Source organism: Tamandua tetradactyla, chromosome 16 (genome assembly GCF_023851605.1).
Source record: "Tamandua tetradactyla isolate mTamTet1 chromosome 16, mTamTet1.pri, whole genome shotgun sequence".
In the NCBI taxonomy this organism is placed as follows: domain Eukaryota; kingdom Metazoa; phylum Chordata; class Mammalia; order Pilosa; family Myrmecophagidae; genus Tamandua; species Tamandua tetradactyla.
The window spans coordinates 32,999,191-33,017,100 of NC_135342.1; the positions used below are offsets into that span (position 1 = coordinate 32,999,191).

The 17,910-nt window shown below is 45.3% G+C and overlaps 1 long non-coding RNA gene across 1 annotated transcript; it reads right to left on the reverse strand.

Moving 5' to 3' along the window:
- Positions 1-3,322: 3,322 nt before the first annotated feature.
- LOC143660248 (uncharacterized) lies at positions 3,323-17,215 on the reverse strand. The gene is made up of 3 exons (XR_013163891.1): positions 16,821-17,215; positions 14,325-14,452; positions 3,323-3,724 (listed from the first exon to the last, which is right to left on the reverse strand). It is a non-coding gene; the product is annotated as an uncharacterized LOC143660248 (long non-coding RNA).
- Between the last annotated feature and the right edge of the window lie 695 nt (positions 17,216-17,910).

Below are 17,910 nucleotides of genomic sequence, written 5' to 3' on the forward strand. Positions count from 1 at the left end.
CTCTTCACCTGTTTGACAAAGTCTTTTGAAGTACAGAAGCATTTGATTTTGAGGAGCTCCCATTTATCTATTTTTTCTTTTGTTGCTTGTGCTTTGGGTGTAAAGTTTAGGAAGCTACCTCCTATTACTAGGTCTTGAAGATGGTTCCGTACATTTTCTTCTAGAAGCTTTATGGTGCTAGTTCTTATATTCAGGTGTTTGATCCGCACTGAGTTAATTTTTGCGTAGGGTGAAAGACAGGGGTCTTCTTTCATTCTCTTGGCTATTGATAGCCAGTTCTTCCATGCCCAATTATTGAAAGACTATTTGGTCCCAGTTCAGAGGATTTAGGGTCCTTGCCATAAATCAATGGACCATAGATTTGGTGGTCTATTTCTGCACCCTTGATTTGATTCCATTGGTCAATGCTTCTGTCTTTGTGCCAGCACCGTGCTGTTTTGACCACTGTGGCTTTATTATAGGTTTTAAAGTCAGGGAGTGTTTATCTTCCCACTTCCTTCTTCTTTTTTGGGATGCTTTTAGGTATTTGGGGTCTCTTTCCCTCCCAGATGAATTTGTAATTAGCCTCTCCAAATCTTCAAAATAGGTTGGAATTTTGACTGTAGTATGTTGAATCTGTAGATCAATTTGGGGAGAATTGACATCTTAACTATATTTAGTCTTCCTATTCATGAGCAGGGAATATCTCTCTGCCTATTTAGATCTCCTTTGATTTCTTTTAGCAATACTATGTAGTTTTCTGTGTACAAGTCCTTTATGTCCCTAGTTAAGTTCATTCCTAAGTATTTGATCCTTTTAGTTGTTATTTGAATGGAATTTTTTCCTTAAGTGACTCCTCAGCTGGGTCATTGCTTGTGTACAGAAATGTTACTGACTTTTGCACATCAGTTTTATATCCTGCTACCTTGCTGAATTTGTTTATTAGCTCGAGTAATTTGCTGTAGATTCCTCAGGATCTTCCAAGTATAGTATCATATTGTCTGTAAATAATAAGAGTTTTACTTTTTCCTTTCCAATTTGGATGGCTTTTATCTCATTGTCCTGCCTGATTGCTCTAGCTAGAACTCCTAGCACAATGTTGAATAATAGTGGTGACAGTGGGCATCCTTGTTTTGTTCCTGATCTTCAGGGGAGAGCTTTCAGTCTCTCTCCATTGAGTACAATGCTGGCTATCAGTTTTTCATATATTCTCTTTATCATATTGATATAGTTACCTTTTATTCCTGTCGTTTGGAGTGTTTTTATTAGAAAAGGATACTGAATTTTGTTGGATGCTTTTTCAGCATTAATGAAGATGATGATGTGATTTTTCCCTTTCAATTTTTTAATGTGCTGTATTGCATTAATTGAATTTCTTGTGTTGAACCATCTTTGCACTCCTGGTATAAACCCCACTTGGTCATAGTGCATAATTCTTTTAATGTGTTGTTGGATTCGACTTGCTAATATTTTATTGAGAATTTTTGCACCTAGTTCATTACGGAGATTGGCCTGTAGTTTTCCTTTCTTTTAGCATAGTTACCATGTTTTGGTATTAAAATGATATTAGCTTCATAAAATGAGTTAACTAGAGTTCCTTTTTCCTCAATTTTTTGAAAAAGTTTGAGCAGGATCAGTGTTAGTTCTTTCTGGAATGTTTGATAAAATTCCCCTGTGAAGCCATCTGTCCCTGGGCTTTTCTTTGTAGGAAGATTTTTGATGACCGATTGAATCTTCTTACTGGAATTGGTCTGTTGAGATCTTCTATTTCTTCCTGAGTCAGTATAGCTCATTTGTGTGTCTCCAGGAATTTGTCCATTTCATCTAACTTGTCTAGTTTGTTGGTGTATAGTTGTTCATAGTATCCTCTTATGATTTCTTTTATTTCTTCAAGCTCTGTGGGAAGGCACCCCTTCTCATTTTTTATTTTTTTATTTATTTTTTTTTTTGCATCCTCTCTCTTTTTTTCTTTTTCAGTTTTGCTAGTGGCCCATCAATTTTATTGATTTTATCAAAGAACCACTTTTGGTTTTATTGATGCTTTCTGTTTTTCTTTTGTTCTCCTTTTATTTATTTCTGCTTTAATCTTTGTTATTTCTCTTCTTCTTTTTGCTTTGGGATTAGTTTTCTTTTCTTTCTCAAGTTCCTCCAGGTGAGCAGTTAAGTTCTCGATTTTTGCTCTTTTTCTTTTTTAAATATAGGTATTTGGGGCAATAAATTTCCCCTCTCTGCACAGTCTTTGCCACATCCCAGAAGTTCTCTCTCTCTCTCTTTCTCTCTTTTTTTTTTTTTTGCATGGGCAGACACCAATATTCGAACCCTGATCTCTGGCATGGCAGGTGAGAACTCTGCCTTCTGAGCCACACTGGCCCACCTCTTTTTTTGGGGGGGTGCATGGTCTGGAAATCAAGCCCCGGTCTCCCGCATGGAAGGTGGGCATTTGAATTACTGAACTACCTGTGCATCCCTCATAAGTTCTTATATGTAATATTTTCACCATCATTCATCTCCAGATAGCTACTGATTTTTGTAGCAGCTTCTTCTTTGACCCTCTAGTTGTTTAAAAGTGTGCTATTTAATCTCCATATATTTGTGAAAGAACTGGGTCTTTAGTGGTTATTGATATCTATCTTTATTCCATTGTGATCAGAGAAAGTGCTTTGAATCGTTTCAATGTTTTTAACTTTATAAAGACCTGTTTTGTGCTCCAGCATATGTTCTATCCTGGAGAATGTTCCATGAGCACTAGGGAAGAATGTATATCATGGTGTTTTGGGGTGTAACAACCTATATATGTGTGTTAGGTCTAATTCATTTATCAAGTTGCTTAAGTTCTCTATTTCCTTGCTGATCATTTGTCTGGCTGAGGACAAATTGAAATTATTTATAGAGGACAGTGGTGTATTGAATTCTTCTATTATTGTTGTTGAAATGTCTATCACTCACTTTAGTTTTGCCAGTGTTTGTCTCATGTACTTTGGATTTCCTTGATTGGGAGCATAAACATTTATTGTTACTTCTTCTTGGTGAATTGTCCCTTTTATTAATTTATAATGTCCTTCTTTGTCTCTCATGATGTCTTTACATTTAAAATCTATTTTGTCTGATATTAGTTTAGCTACTCCTGCTTTCTTTTGGTGACAGCTTGTATGACACACCTCTTTCCATCCTTTCACTTTCAATTTATTTGTATCCTTATGTCTAAGATGAGTCTCTTGTAAGCAGCATATAGCTGAATTATATTTCTTAATCCATTGTGCCAATCTGTATCTTTTAGTTGGTAAATTTAATCCATTAACATTCAAAATTATCACTGTAAAGGCATTTCTTGAATCCACCATCTTTACCTTTGGATTTTATTTGTCAGATCTATATATTCCTTTTTGAGGAGAAACATGCATCCTTTTTTTTTTATCATCTTGTAATACCATAACTTGAGGAACAACATTCCATTTAATCCAAAGTGGAAAAAAAAAAAAAGAGGTTGGTGTGGAATGGAGACCTACCAGCTTGGCAAAGGGGCTGAGCTGGCACCTGATCAGGGAGAGGTAAGAAAAAGTGGGATGTGCATCCTGCTGCAGTCAGGAGGCCCGGCACTGGGCATGCTTTATTTGGGGACCTCTCAGCCCTCCCAGCCAAGGCCAAACTGGGATCCTGTGAGCTGCGCCCCTGATGCCTGCAGTGTCAAGCCCAGGGCTGATGTCCCCCAGAGCAGCTGTGTTGTCACCTAGGAAGTCCAAGGAGCCTGTATGGGAAGACAAACGGAAGATGACACATCCTGAGAGACCCGTGACCTCAGAAAATAAGATGCTCCAAGGCTATTGTTTTTCTAATTTTTATAACTCATAAAACAGTGTTTGTATAAGGTATTCACACAAAGTTGCTAGAGACCATACGATTTCCAAAAATGTCCTGGGATTTTGTTTATATTGTTTTCTAAGGACACTCAAATCAAAAGCAAAAGTGCAGATATTGTGATATTTCATTATCTGTGGTAAAGCTATGCCCCTTATTTTGCCTCCTCACCGTATTTCCTCTGATAACCACTTTGTGCAAGGTCTGCTATTACTACTGTCAGAACGACGTTAAGGCTGGGTCTACAGAGGCAAGTATTTCCAAAGCTCCCACTAACAGTCCCTTGGCCCCATTCCCCTATGCAGCCAGGAGGTGGGAACGCTCCATGACCGCCTATTTCGAGTCTCGAGACCACCACTCACCTCCCCAACCCAATCAGGCAAGAAGCAAACATGTGGGAGAAAGGGTGGAAACTGAGGCCATCTCTGGAGACACCGAAATGGGCACACTGGGTGAGGCCAGGCCAGCCCCTCCTGGCATCTGGACAGCTGGCGCGCTCGCCCCTAGTAGATCCTGTGGGTTGGTTGATGATTGCTACCGAGGACGTGCCCCGGCTCCCCACCCCCACTTAAAGGGGAAGGCGTGAAGCCAACACTGCAGGTAGAGGGCCCTGCGAGCGCCCGCGGACTCGGCTTTATTCCTTGTTCCTTGTCGACCGCAGGTTATCACGCAGACGTAGTCAAAGTAAGCCCGAGCAGGGTGAAAACACGCAGTACATTCACCACTAGCTTCATATATTCTTTTAAAGCAAGGGAGAAAAGGAGGAGCGCCACCACCTACCCTGACCTACTGCTTTACTTAAGATCAGACTGTGTCTGTGCTAATTTCTCAGTCGTTAGGAATCAAGGGGGGGGGGGGGGGAAATCCGGAAAAACCAACAAGTAAAAATCAAAGAACTTAGATCGGGGGTGGGGGGTGAGGGTGGGGAGTGGCCAACACATCTGCCAGGAACACACTGAATTTTGAAAAGTAAGTATTTGTACTTCTATTGCTTTGTGTACAACCCCACCCCCACCCCGGGGGCCCCCCAAATGGATGGGAAACTGAGGACACCACACAGGTGGCGCTCTCTGGCCTGGCCGTCCAGCCACGCAGGGCACAGCTGGCCACAGGACTCTTGAATTTTGGAGGAAGAAGCCCCACACACGGTCAGGATTAGGGAAACAACCAAAATACAGTTTCAAAAAATGTAACATTGTCTAGGTTACAAAGAGACTTATGTAATTCCTAGAATCAGCCCATCTCTCTAAACATGGGTTGATAGGATTTTTGTAGTACGATTATTGATATGTGATTATGCTTATGAAGTTGCAGGGCTACATTCCACCCTCTGGAAAGCAGGGCAATTTTCACGTATCTTGGAATCCTCTTGGATACATCTTAGAGACCAGAATAAATTCCCACAGCACCCCATGCCCCACCCCCCAAACCAGCAGGTCGGGCCGGTGAGGGTGCCCACACCACCTTTGGGCAGGGCGTGCATGTATGGGTGTGCATGCATGTGCATTCACACCTGTGTGCATAGGTGCATGCGCGTGTTGGAGAGACTAAGGCATAGAGAAAGGCCTAAATGAGGGGGAAATGTGAGTCTTTTGGCTGCTCTCGTCCCTCCTTTGAAAAGCACAAAGAAGTGGAATTTGGCATTCACATGTATCCCCTACAACTCACTTAAGGTGTTTCAGTAGGAATGTGAGTGTGCACTGTGGGTGGGTGTGGCTGTATGCAGCGTCTTTAAATCCCTGTGATTTGTCAGATCTATATATTCTTGTCCTTCTTTCTCTTTTTTATCCTTTAAATTACTTACTGGTCCTATTCACTTCTATGCTCTCCTCCAAGCCTCCCTCTCCAGGCTTGTTTTTTTTTTTCCAACTGGTTGAATTCTCTTTAGCATTTCTCGTAGGGCCAGTCTCTTGTTGACAAATTCTTTCTGGATTTGTTTGTCTGAGAAAATTTTAATCTCTCCCTCGGCTTTGAAGGACACTTTGGCTCAGTACAGAATTCTTGGCTGAAAGCCTTTCTCTTTCAGGATCTTGAATATATCATACCACTGCCTTCTTACCGCCATAGTGCCAGTTAAGTAGGCTGAACTCAGTCTTATGTGGTTTCCCTTGTATGTAGTAGATTGTTTTTCTCTTGCCACTTTCAGAAATTTCTGTTTCTCTTCAAGATTTGACAGACTGATTAGTATGTATCTTATTCCATTCTGTTCGGAGTTTGTTTGGCTCTTTGATTTTCATGTTGATGTCTTTTATAAAGATTGGGAAGCTGTCCCCCATTATATCTTCAACTAATCCTCCTAACTGGTGTCCTTTGAGGACACCAATGATTCTTATATTTGTGCACTTGGTTTTGTCCATCATTTCCCTGAGATCCAATTCAAATTTTTCCATATTTTTTGTCCTTTGCTGTTTTGTGCGCTCAAAATCAGTTGTCCTGTCCTCTAGTTCACTTCATCTTTCTTCTGCCTCTTCGAATCTGCTGTTGTGTATCTCTAGTATATTTTTTATTTGGTCTACAGCATCTTTCGTCTCTGTGATATCTGCTGTATTTCTGTTTATTCTTTCCAATTCCTGTTTATGCTTTTCTAGCGTCTTCTAGGTCTCCTTTATGTCATTAGCCATCCCATTCATTTTATTTAGTAGAACTACATGAACATCTCTGATTAGTTGTACCAAAGTTTGTATCTCCTCCGGTGTTCTTTGTTGGTCATTAAGCTGGGCTATGTCTGTCTGCATCTGCATATGCTTAGTGATCTTCTGTTGCTTTCGAGGCATGTAAATATCTTGATAGGGTTCCTTTGGAAGTTGATTTCCTTCAGTAGTCTAAAGTTTTGTGCCTGCAGGATAGATGTGGAGCAGGATGCGGGGTGGGGAGCAGGGCACAGAAGTGTGGTGAGGGGTCGCGAGGCAGGTATAGGCGCAGGTCAGGGATGCTATGCTGGTGCCTGTGACCAGGGCATGTGGGGCGCAGGTTGTGGCAGCGCAGATCGGGGGCCCTTGGGGTGGGGTGCAGCTCAGGTAGGCCTTGGGGTACAGGAACAGTGTGCAGCATGGGGGACAAAGGAGTAGGGCACAAGTGTAGCAGTTGGGAGGGCTGTGCAGAAGCACAGAGGCTGGTGCGCAGGCAGGATGTGGGTGGGTGTGTGGAGCGTGGGGGTCACAGGTATCAGGGTGTGGGGTACAGGGCACATAGGTCAGGGTGCAAAGGAGGGCAGGGCATGGGTATGTCTTTCTGTAAGGGCAAGTGTCCAGGGGGGCTGGAATTCAGATGCACAAGTGTGTAGGGGCAGGACACAGGTCATGGGAGTTACAGAACATGGGTCAGGGGCCAGTGATGTCGGGTGGGTGAGGGCCTGGTACAGCTGCACTGGTGGAGGGTGTTGGGACAGCAGTGCACGCATGTGCAGGACGTGGACTATGTAGCACAGGTGTGCATGTGAGCACCAGCCAGCTGTGGGAGCAGGGCACTTGTGCAGGTGGTAAGGCGAGTGTGTGCATGTGTGTGGGGCAGGGAGGTGGGATGCAGGGGTTAAGACGTCAGTGCACCATATGAAACCAGAAGGAAAGATCATAAAGACTGAGATGGTATAATTTAGGAATGCCTAGAGTGTACAATGATATTTATTAAATGTACAAATTAAAAAATGTTTTTGCGTGAAGAAGAACAAAAGAATGTCAATATTGCAGGGTGTTGAAAATAGATGATATATGGGAAAAAGTACAGTCAATGCAAACTAGGGTCTATAGTCAACAGTAACATTGTAATATGCTTCCAATGAATGTAACAAAGGCATTATGCCGAAATTAAATGTCAACAGGCACGGGGATTGGGAAAGGGGTATGGATTCTTTGTGGAAGAAAAGGAAATGTCTTCAGATAGAGTATGGTGGTGAAGGCATGTCTATACACTTGGACTGGATTGTATGATGTGTGAATAAAACCACTTAAGAATGAACAGAAAGAAACAATTGCTAGAGAAAATGTAGAGAAAGAGATGTACTTATTCACTGTTGGTAGGGAAATGAGAGGCGCAGCCCCTTGGAGGGCAGTGTAGTGGCTAGGGGTGGGTTTGCCATACGATCTTGAAACCCTGCTACCCAGTATATACCTCCAGGTAGCTGAGTGTGGGAACACGAATGGACATTTGCACACTGATGTCTCTGGCGGCAATGTTCACGATCCACAATGAATGGAGGTGGCCTGAGAGTACAACGAATGAGGAATGGAAGGGAGAACTATGGTGTATGCATAAAATGGACTGCTGACCCGCCACAAGAAGGAATGAAGTCGTGAAGCATGCAACTAGATGCATGAACCTTAAGAGCGGTATGTGGAATGAAATGTAAGGAACAAAATAACAAATATTATAATGCCTCAATCATATGGACTAACCATAATATAAAAATTTGATGAAGTTGAGAGCATGGGATACCAGATTGGGGCATATTGTAAAGGGTCTTAGATTGTCAGCTCTTGAAAATAGGTGATATATGGGAAAAAGTACAGTCAATGCAAACTGTACATAACTATACAGCCGTCACATATATTCAGGAGGTGTAATTATTAATTCTAAATTCTCAGATACTGAGATGTTTGTATATAACATGGTCTGTCCCAGAAACTTCGGGTATTTATGTGACACCTGAGACTCAGAGCTCTGAAACTATGAAAGTCAGCAGTACCCCATACAGGAACTGTTTAAAAAATTGAAAAAGTGGGTGGGCCACAATGGCTCAGCAGGCAAAAACGCTTGCCTGCCATGCCAGAGGACCCAGGTTCGATTCCCGGTGCCTGCCCATGTAAATAAACTAAAAAAAAAAAATTGAAAAAGTGATCAGACTTCAAGTAGAGATATGAATGAAGCTGATCTGGATAGGACTGAGGTATACCAGAAGACTGGGTGAAGAATGATATCATCCATATTTTAAAACTTTAACTTCTGTGTGACACTAAAAGGAGAAATGTTTATTTGGTGCAAAATTTATATTATGGCTAGTGCATTTCCTAGTTTAACTTGTATGGTCAGTTTAATTGAGCACCATAAGCACATGGGATCTTGAATAGGGCATGAGATTTTGTTGGTTTGTCCAGGTTAGTGTGATGCCCTGATAAATTCCAGAGTGATTTGGACAGTGAATAAAGAAGTATTTGCAAAGTCCCCTTGTGGGATGGGGATAAAGGGAGAAATATTCAACGTCCCCATTTGGTGAATTCTTGATATTCTTGAAAGCAGTGAGGACAACCAAATCAATAGACTGAGCCCTCAATCTTGGGGTTTTCCCCTGTGAAACGTATCCCTGTAAAGGATAGGCTAAGCCTACTTAAAATTAGGCCTAAAAGACATCCCCAGAGAACCTCTTTTGTTGCTCAGATGTGGCCTCCCTCTCTCTAAACTGACATGGCAAGTAAGCTCAACTCACTGCTGTCCCCCTCTCTATGTAGGACGTGACTCACAGGGGTGTAAATCTCCCTGGCAACGTGAGACAAAAATCCTGGGATGAGCCGGCACTTGGCATTAAAGGGTTGAGAAAACCTTCTGGACCGAAAGACGAAAGAGAGAAATGAGACAAAATAAAGTGTCAGTGGCTGAGAGGTTTCAAACAGAGTGGAGAGGTTATCCTGGAGGTTATTCTTACGCATTATATAGGTATCTCTTTTTAGTTTATGGTGTATTGGAGTGGCTAAAGAGAAGTACCTGAAACTGTAGAGCTGTGTTCCAGTAGCTCTGTTTCTTTTTTTTTTAGCTCTGTTTCTTGAAGATGATTGTATGATGATACAGCTTTTATAATGTAACTGTGTGATTGTGAAAACCTTGTGTCTGATGCTCCTTTTTCTCTAGGGAATGGACAGATGAGTAAAAAATAAACAAATAATAGGAGGAACAAATGTTAAAATAAATTGAGTAGATTGAAATACTAGTGGTCAATGAGAGGGAAGGGCACAGGGTATGGTATGCATGAGTTTTTTCTTTCTTTTGCTGGAGTGATGCAATTGTTCAAAAACATGATCATGGTGATGAATACACAACCTTGGGATGATATTGTGAGCCATTGATTGTATATTATGTATAAACTGTATGTCAAGAATGTGTGTATGTTTGTTAAGGTTTGACCAGAAAAATAGTAAAATAATAATAATAATAATTATAGATCAGTGTAGGGGTACACGGGTGCCGGGTAGGGAGGATGTGGCCATGCGTGCCCGCTGGTCTGGGGACCAGGGCCCTGGTGTCCAGGTCTCTGGGCGTGGCCCTGGTGTACGCAGGCGCAGCACTCAGGGACAGTGGCGTGAGGCTGCACTGCGCGGGCTAGGAGCGGTGCAGCCGGGATGTGCAGGTCAGCGCTTGCCCAGAGCGCAGGCAGTGTGGCCGGAGTGTGCGCATGAGTGGGTCTCGGGGTCCCCGGACACTGATGTACGCATGTGCAGAGGTCAGGGGCCTGGGGTCAGGGTTGCGTGACTGTTTAGGCTGGGGGCGGGTGGGGCCGGGCATGAAGGTGAAAGCCCACACGGCAGGGTGCAAGGATGGGAAGGGAGGGTCCAGGGGCTGGGCGCCAGTGGGTGGATCTCGGGAGGGGTGGGTCTAGATTCTACTTGCACAGGAGAGACGTGTTGGGCGGGGCACAGGTCTCTGCAAGTGTGGGATGGGGGTATGGGGCAGGAACGCAGGGGAGAGGGTGGGGGCAGGGTGCTTGGAGTGCAGTGGGGAGAAGCTGGTGACGGGGTTCAGGTGTGGGGGGGAGTCGCTGGTTGCCGGGAGGGGGCAGCATGCATAGGGTAGCCTGTTCAAAGAACCCGGCTTGGCTTACTTCCTAGCTCCCGTCTCCTGTCCATACATTCCTGAGGGCTCTGAGCATCCGTTTGTAAAGGGACGCATTAGCTGGATGGTCTCCAGTTGCCTGTATCTCAGTTCCTCAGCTTTTGCAACCAGGGCCTCCCTGTGTGGTGTAGAAGACCCTCCCAGGTCACTCACACCCTGGAACCACCATCGCAGCCTTCCTGTTCCTTCTCTAGCTGTTCCTTGGAACAGGGGTAAACTTGACATATTCTATTCCGCCATCTTACCAGAACTCCCCAGGTTTTTCTTTCGTTTTGTTTTTTCATCCCTATGTTCGTTTTTACTTAAAACTGTTCTTCTCCAGATCTTCTCTTAAAATTATGGGCACCTTCTTGGATCATTAGAATGAAGCCCAAGACCCTGAATGCAGCTTAGTTAATTTGGAAAGTGCAATTTTTAAAGTTGCTTCCTTTAAAAATTGTGAAATATAAGATATACACAAAAAAGCAATAAATTTCCAAGTACATTTTAACAAGTAGTTATAGAACAGATTTTGAACTTTGGTATGGGTTACAGTTCCATGATTTTTTCATTTTTTCTTCTAGCTGCCCCAAAATACTGGAGACCAAAAGAAATATCAATATAATTATTTAGCAGTCATACTCATTTGTTAAATCCTATCTTCTCTATTACACTTCTCCTCTATTTTTTTCTTTTTTTGTGAAAGATAGCATATATACAAAAAGTACATCACAACAATTAATTGTAGGACAGATTTCAGATTTTGAAAGTACATCGCGGCAATTAGTTGTAGAACAGATTTCAGATTTTGATATGGGTTATAATTCCACAATTTTAGGTTTTACTTCTAGCTGCTTGTTCAGTTTGCTAGCTGCCAGAATACAATATACAAGAAACAGAATGGCTTTTTAAAAGAGGGAATTTAATAAGTTACAAGTGTGCAATTCTAAGGCCATGAAAATGTCCCAATAAAACCAAGTCTACAGAAATGTCTAATCTAAGGCATCCAGGGAAAGATACCTTGATTCAAGAAGGCCCATGAAGTTCAAGGTTTCTCAAGTGGAAAAGCACATGGTGAACATGGTGTCATCTGCTAACTTCTTCTCCAGCTTCCCCAGAGGCGTTTTCCTTCATTTCCAAAAGTCACTGGCTGATGGACTCTCTGCTTTGTGGTTCTGCGGCGTTCTGTCATCCTTCTCTGCTCTCTCAGAATCTCCAAAGGTTGCTGGCTGGTAGGCTCTGTGCTTCGTGGTTCTGTGCTTCGTGGCAATAGAGCTGAAGCTCTCTCCAAAATACTTCTTCTTTTATAGAATTCCAGTAAACTAATCAAGACCCATGTAGAATGGGTGGAGACACGTTTCCATCTAATCAAGTTTAATATCCACACTTGATTGAGTCAAATCTCCGTGGAGATAACCGAATCAAGTTTTCCAACCTATAGTACTAAATAGGATTTAGAAGAAAGTGTTGCCCCCACAAGATTGATTAGGATTAAAGCATGGCTTTTCTAGGGTACATAAGTCCTTTCAAACCAGCACACTGCTCTAAGATATTGAAGACGGAAATAAATGTCAATATAATGATTCAGCACTCATACTCATTTGTTAAACCCTGTCTTCTCTGTGTAACTCCACCATCAACTTCAGTCCTTCTCTCACTTATTAGGGGTATATTTGGGCTATGCCCATTCTAAGTTTTTCATGTTGTAGAAGGCTATCAATAATATGGGATGGGGGATGGAACTAGTTGATATTCTGGAAAGGCTGGCCCCTCAGTATTTCAGGACCCATCTGGAGGTTGTGGGTTTCTGGAAAGTTACCCTAGCGCATGGAACCTTTGTAGAATTTTATATATTGCCCTAGGTGTTCTTTAGGCAGAAATGGTTTTGGTTGTGGTGTGGCAAGCTGTGATAGGTAGCAATGTCTAACTGAAGCTTGCATAAGAGTGATCTCCAAAGTAGCCTCTTGACTCTATTTGAACTCTCTCAGTCACTGTTTCCTTATTTGTTACACTGCTTTTCCCCCTTTTGGTTAAAGTGGTATTGTTGATCCCACAGTGCCAGGGCCAGATTCATCCCTGGGAGTCATCTCCCACACCACCAGGGAGACTCACCCTTGGATATCATGTCCCATGTAGGGAGGGTATTGCCGGGTAGAATTTTAAAACTATAACCACAGAATATATAGTCAATTAATCTGCTTTTTATGCCTAATGTATTATTAGAGGTCTTCCTTATCTTCTTCCCTTCCTGAACAATTCAGGTCAAAATTCATTAGGTATTCTGAGCAAGGAAAGAAGCCATGGTGATCCGAAGTGAGGTTTGAAACCTGAGTGAGGCGAGGAAAAGATCTGAATGAGAGAGCAGTCAGTTCAGGGTAGCAGTCATTGAGCAGTCAGTGCGGGGTTGGGGTCTCTTGGGTGAGGGGAGCATCTGTACAGGAGTGTAACCTCATATGGGTGTCAGAGCCCAAGTAGGGTGAGGAAGGAATCTGAGGATTTGTGGGGCAGGCAGGGATAAAATATATTAATCATACTGACTCTTCCTTCAAAGTGTACCTAAGTTCTAACCACCTCTCACTACCTCCACTGCTTCTACCTGCTCCAAGACACCTTCATCTCTCCTCTGAATTGTTGTAGTTGCCACCTATCTGGTCTCCTTGACTCTTCCCTTGAGCCCTTTACCACCTGCATTGGCTGCTCTTCTCACTCTCAGTAGAAGCCCAAGTCCTAATAATTGCCCACACAGGTGTCTAGGTTGGAATGCCCCAGTAGTCAATGCTGAGACAAGGGCTTCAGTGCAAGCAGTTCATTTGAGAGGTGATTCTGGGGAGCACTAGGAGGAGAATGGGGAAGTGAAACAGGGAAATGAAGGAAGCCGATACAGGATATGACAATGACTGAATTACCACTGTGGGCAATTAGAGCTCCGCTCCACTGGGGACCTCGGAGAGACTGACTAGAGCACACCTCACATTTACACCCTAGAGGGCAAGGCCCCTAGGTATTTACTCACCAACCCCACATTGGTTGGGGGCTACCACTAGAGGAGTTAACTCCTGGCCTGCCCAGTGTGCAAGGGCGTGTTGTACTCCTGTGGCCAGCAAAGGCCCTCAGGTAGAGATTTGTAGGGGAAGTCAGAAGCCATAGCATCTTTGTACACCCAAAGGGGGATGCTGGGAGGATATAGGTGGAGTTCTGGCAGCACCTTGCTCAAAGGCTCTACGTGACCTGACTTCCCTCTTACCCCAGGTACCCCTGCAACCTCACTTCCTGCCATCACCACCCACCCCCCATTTACTCTAAGCAGGCAAGTCTCTTTGCTGTTTCTCAAATACATCATGCATGCTTCCACCTCAGGGCCTTTGCACTTACAACCACCTCTGCCCAAAATCTCTTCCACCAAGTATCTGCATGTCTCCCATCTCAGCAAGACCTTCCTGGGAAAACTGATGTTACTCTCCATTTGGATTATTTAAGGAGAATTTTTAAAAGGTACTATTTACAAAGGCATAGGCAAGGAATAGGGAAACCAGGAAGGGTAGTGGCACCCTAAGGCCAGTAGAACCTGCCACAGTTACCACCTTAGGCCTGAGGGCAAGGGAGGGGAGATGTTCTCTCAGAGTCTGAATGGGCTGGGTAGGGAAAGCTTCCTGACACGGACTGAAGCTTTTGGAAGATGGATGAGGGTTACTGACCTCATTTGCCATCTACCCTCCAGTCTCCTGCTGGTGCTTCCCATCAGCCATACCCAAGAGGAAGTCAGAAAGCAAGGGACTCTGTTGATAGATGTTGATAGATGACGCTGTTCATAGATGTCAACACTCTGATGCATAGAGCAGGCAGGAGAAAGAGCAAATGGTAGATGTTCAACATACTGTCTAAAATTGCAATACACATATTCCTCCTTCCCGTTCCCAAGAGGGGAGGAGATTTTTGTCTTCTTCATTCACTGCTGTATCCCCAGCCTCACCTAGAACAGTGCCAGGCACATAGTAGGTGTTCAATAAATATTTTTAAATGGGGAAGTTACTACCCAGCTTTTGTAAGCAGAATAATGCCCTCCTCCACATATACCCTAAACCCAGGGAATCTCTGATTTTCTTAGCAAAGGAGAATTAAAGTCACAAATAAAATTAAGGTGGCTAATCAGCTGGTCTTGAGATGGGTAGAGTATCCTGGATTATCCAGATGGGCCCAGTGAAATCATAAGTGACAGGAGGCAGAAGAGTCAGAGGGAGAAAGTGAGTTAAAGATGCTGCACTCCAGGCTTTAAAGAGAGAGGAACGAACCAGATAGAGGGACAGACCATGAACCAGGAATGTGGGCAACCTCTAGAAGCTGGAAAAGGCAAGGGAATGGATTCTTCCTGGAGCCTTCAGAAAAGAATTCAGCCCTGCCAACACCTTGAGTTTAGCCCAGCGAGACTCACTTCAGACGTCTGACCTCTAGAACTGTAAGATAATAAATTTGTATGGTTTTAAGCCACTGCTTTGGTGGTAATTTATCACAGCAGTATTAGGAAATGAATACAGTAGCCTTGTTTTTTAATGGCAGAAGCACAAGCTCTGGAGCAGACTGGGGCTGCTCTCCTTCTCCTCGTTAGCTGCGGGACTTCACACCTCTCCTTTTCTGTGTCATGAGACTATTAATTGCTCCTTTGTCACTGGGTGGTTATGAGGATTCGGTGCTGATAGAGGTAATGAACGTGACCAAGAGTCTGGCTTCCATGACCCCCCATAACTAGACTGTATGCATCCCAAGTGCTTGGCAACTTGTAGACACTTAATAAATATTTGTGGAAGGATAAGTGCATTTCATCAAATGTCTATCCCATAATATACTTCACGTTTCCTCTGTTTATAGGACACTGGGGTTTTGCCGCCTTTTGTGACTATTATAAATAAAATCTAAGAATCTCTTTGCTTTTCTTTAGAATTAGTTTGCAACTTCTTCAAAACAAGAAGATCAGTTGACTGTAAGATGGATGCCCACCACGTACCCAAGGTGAGCTGTGGACAACTGCCCTCCGTGAGGGCTGTTCAGCTCATGCAGCAGCTTGACCTGCCTAGGACAGAGAAGCCCCCATGCAGCCAGCCAGGCTGGGGCTGAAAGGTGGGCTGCGGAGAGGAGGACAACTAAAGGTTGCGTCTGGAGGTGCTGTGACAATTCCTTTCCCAGGCTGGGCCGCCAATCAGGTTCCTCCACCAGACCTGGGGATTGGGGGAGGCCCAGGTGGGAAAGCAAAGAGAGTGAGTGACAGCACTGCAGTTATCTGAGCCAAGTAGGCCACTCCCTAATGCAAGAGAAATGGCAGAGACCAGTTCAGCAGCTCCGGGCGGTGCCGACAAGGGTGAGCAAATCCAAACCCCCCCTCCCTCCTGGTGCATGTCCAGGATCGTCCTCCCCAGACTGCACGCCCACCACCTGCGCAGGTGGGGGAGTCCGAACCCTGAGAGAGGAGGGGACAAAAGAAACCAGATGGGGAGCCTCAGGCTACTGCAGGGCCAGGACACTTTCTGGGTCGCCTCCAGCAACCCACGTCTGTGCTTCTTGCAGCTGGTGCCCCTAAAACCTGCAGGACCTGAGTTTGCAGCTGGAGGGGAGGAAAGGGTTGTGAAGTGAACCCAGCAGGAGAACAAAGGAGGCTTTGCCAGAGAGGGAGGCACCTTCAACCAAGGCCTCCAGGGCCTGGGGAAGTGACTCACTGGGCCCCAGGGAGGGACCCATCCATGGGGGTTCTGTGGGACTGAGAATGCAGCCCAGCTGCCCCAGCGCTGGTGGAGGAGGCAGGGAGAAGAGGCCTCCACCAGGCCCAGTGCCCTGCCTGGGGGCCATGGGGTTGGCACAGGGCCTGGCTGGGCATTGCTAGGTGGGGCTGCAACTGCTGCCTGGGGCTACAGGCATGGTCCCTCCACCCAACTCTCTCTCCCTGCAGCCCAGGGGGGATCAGGGCACCCTAATTCTCAGGAGAGCCAAGCTGCTCCCCTACCGGAGTGAGGCCATTGGTGCCGCCTGATGGTAGCAATGGTGGCAGCTGGGTTCTGTCCCAAGGGTCCCAAGACCCCTGCAATGAGAAGCTGGAAATCTCCCACAATCCGCCCTGGCTTCCCTAGCAATTGCATAACCTCCCCCCAATTACGCTCCCTATACTGTGTAGCAACTGGACAAGAATTCCAAGACCTTGTACATACTCGCACAAATCCGTCTTCCTGCTGTTTGGCTGCAGGGCGAGGAGTGTCTTCGTGGGCCCCGGGAAATGGGGGTGCGTCCGCGTCCAAGAGGGTGTGGCCCGCGTCCGGAGTGGGAGCAGACGCCCAGCCTCTGTCCTTGCAGACTGCGCGCCCCAAACCGCAGCTTCCTCAGGAGCCCTGGGCTGGGTCCAGGACACAGAGGAGGAAGCACAGGTGACATTCTAGACACGGTCTTTGAGCAGCAGGCTTGGCTCAGGGCGGCTGGAGCTGGTGGCAGCTGGCACCCCTCCCTACCCTGTCCAGCCGGACTGGGAGGGCCTCTGTTCTCCTCCGGGCGGGGCCAGTGGGCATTCTCCCAGCCCCAGCTTGGCATGGGTGTCCTTGCCCCTCCCAGCTCTGCCCCTGATCCTTAAGACTTTGTTGGGTTTGTGATTTCCATGTAAGAAAGGTCCTGGGGGTCAGGTGCTCAAGGCCCCAGCTGATATCGTTCCTGGGCTTGGCACTGGGTCAAGGAGAAGCCTTGCCCAGCGTGGCCAGGAGACGGAGGGATGGGCTGTCAGGAATGGCTGCTCTATGTAGTGGAAGTAAAGACAAATCCAAATGCAGCTGACCTCCAGCCCTCTGCTTTGTGCTTCCCTGGAAAGTGTGCCTGCCGCCTTCCCTGGGCCATTCATTAGGATTTCTGAGCTGCTCTGTTCCCTATGGAGACACCAGCGTGGAAGACAGAGAAGTTGTAGGCGCCATATACAAATCAAGGGATCTGGGGTAACCCATGTTTGATGTCATGACAAACTTGCAAATTATCATATGGCCTCTTCCTCAGCCTAAACTGTTACCCCTGGAAGTGAACCATTCTTGTGGATAAACAAGTGTCTTCTCTCAGCCTTCTGGTCTGTCTTGTCCTCCCTGCACCTGCCGCGTAGAAGTGGAACATGGAACTTGCTGGGCGTCAACAAAAGGCGCTCGGGTGGGACAGGTGGGGAGCTCAGGGACTCTGCGGTGAAGCAGGGACTGCTTTAATGTGCAGGATCCAAAGCCTCGGCAGCCACATCAGCGCACTTTTCAAGTCAGAGTTGTATAACTTACCCTA